At 45.3% G+C, this 2500-nt stretch overlaps 1 protein-coding gene across 1 annotated transcript in view; it reads left to right on the top strand.

The window, feature by feature from the left end:
* The window catches only part of csmd2 (CUB and Sushi multiple domains 2), a 396217-nt gene that overhangs the window by 244004 nt on the left and 149713 nt on the right, over window positions 1–2500 (top strand). The window lies entirely within an intron of this gene.

Below are 2500 nucleotides of genomic sequence, written 5' to 3' on the forward strand. Positions count from 1 at the left end.
CCACATTATAGAAATATTATAACCACAAAATTATTATTAAAAACAAATATTATAACCAAAACAAAAATTAAATGCGGGGGGCTATTATTACCAACTTTTTTGGGGGGGGGGCACCAAAAAGCAATTCTACTTGGATCACCTAAATAGCCAGCTGCCCTGCTGTATAAAATCTCTTTCTCACACACACATGCGTGCACACACACACACACACACACACAGAGACACACCCACAGACATATGCACACAAACCCACTTTTTATTCCACTGCTGTTTTGTTCTTAAGTTCCTCACATTTTCAGTTCATCCACAGCACACTCAGGTCCATTCTCCTGCCCTCTCTCTCTCTCTCTGTCTGTATGAACTTCAAAGGTCCTCGGTAATTAGCATGACAAACCTGGGGGAGAGGCCAGAGCCAGGAAGAGCAGACAGGAGAAAGAGGGTGAGGGAAAAAGAGGGTGAAGGAAAAAGAGGAGTTTGAAGAAAAGAAAAGTGAAGAGGAGAAAAGGAATCCATACCATCCCTCACACGCAAATATGACTTTGCAAACTGCTTGAATACTGGCAAGGGAATGTAAAGAAAGGGAGAGAAAGAGAGAGAGAGAGCAGAAACAGATGAAAGAAAGACAGAGAAAGATTCAATAGCCAGCAGCTAAATGTGACACATATGATACTCACTGTCTTACCACCACCGTCACACACACACACACACACACACACACACACACACACACACACACACACACACACACACACACACATATACATAAACACACATACACACACACACACACACACACATTCACACCGTGACAGATTCACAGCTGGGAGACATGCGTTGGCCTCCTGCATCCGATATGCTCTCATATAACACACACACACACACATGCACACACACACACACACACACACACACTAACCCACTATCAAACATGAGAAACAAAGCGTGTATCACACACAACACAAAACATATGGCATTTAAACACACACACACACACACACACATTTACATTCAAAGGTAGACCTGTCCGGGCTTGTTTACCTGTAGTTGGGTGTGTCTCTGTCCTGTTCATGTTTGGGTGAGTGGCTGAGTTAGTGGCTAACGACTCCACAACACTTGCTAACGTTCCAGCAACAAACCCCTTTAAATGGGAGCCATTATTTGCCTAATGGTCTGTTAAGGGTATGACTTACTCTTAACATGCCTTAAGACTGGGCAAAGAGAGGCACGCATGCATACACACACACACACACACACACACACACACAGACACACACACATCTGGTGCTCTTTTACGGCATTGGTCATAACCGTTTATCAAGCGGCAAAAATGTGTGTGTGGCTGAGTTAGCGTAAACATAGACACTCACGCACATTCATTCCTAATGGTTGTATATGCGTGGCAGTGTGTGTGTGTGTGTGTGTGTGTGTGTGTGTTTGACCAGAGATGCACAAAATGCCTGTCTGTCTTTTTGTCTCTGACTTTGTCTCTTTCTCTCCCTCTCAATTACAAACAAACATGAATGAGGACTACTCCCACAAACAGACACACACACTCTGTCACACACACACACACACGTTTAGAGACACACAATCAAACTAAAGAACTCCCTCTACTCATCCCCTTTATCTCTCACACACCTCCTCTCCTCAGTGTGTGTGTGTGTGTGTGTGTGTGTTTAAATGTTATACCACTCTCACGCTGTGTCTTTGCGCACATCTTGACCTTCCATTTCATGACTGCTATTGATCAGAGCGAATAATGATCAGCTTGGGGTTAGTGCGTGTCGAGAGATCATAAATATGATTGATCCAAACCAAAGCAGAACACAAACACGCATGGCCATGCTCACACACACACACACACACACACACACACACACACACAGACACACAAACACACACACTCACTTGAGAGAGAAAAAGAGAGAGGGAGAGAGAGAGAGAGAGAGAGATCAGCAAAGCAAAGTGTGATATCTCCAAGACCCAGAAAAGCTTTCAGGACGATAAGATGAGAGGAGCAGAGAGAGAGACAGAGAGGAAGAGTGAACGAGGGAGGAGATAGTGAGGGATAAAGAAGAAAGATGAAGGCAGGGCAAGCAGGAAGTGACAGACAGGGCAGGGCAGGAACAGACAGAGCACATCACAAAGTGTGTGTTAGTGTGCATTAGAGAGACAGAGCTTGAGTGAGTGTGTGTGTGTGTGAGTGTGTGTGTGAGAGTGTGTGTGTGTGAGAGAGAGAGTGTGTGTGTGTGTGTATGTAAGAGAGAGTGTGTGTGTGTGTGTGTGTGTCTGTGTGTGTGTGTGTGTGAGAGAGAGAGAGAGAGTGTGTGTGTGTGTGTGTGTGCGTGTGTGTGTGTGTGAATGCGTGTGTGGTCATCAGGAGTCAGGCTCTAAGAGCTCTGGCTGGGAGATAAAGGCAGACAGGGGCAGCCCTGCGAACGAGAGGAGCGAGGATGAGCGGAGAGATAAAGCTGTCATGTGAATGGACTTCTTTCATTTA

This window comes from Clupea harengus, chromosome 19 (assembly GCF_900700415.2).
Source record: "Clupea harengus chromosome 19, Ch_v2.0.2, whole genome shotgun sequence".
Taxonomy (NCBI): Eukaryota; Metazoa; Chordata; class Actinopteri; order Clupeiformes; family Clupeidae; genus Clupea; species Clupea harengus.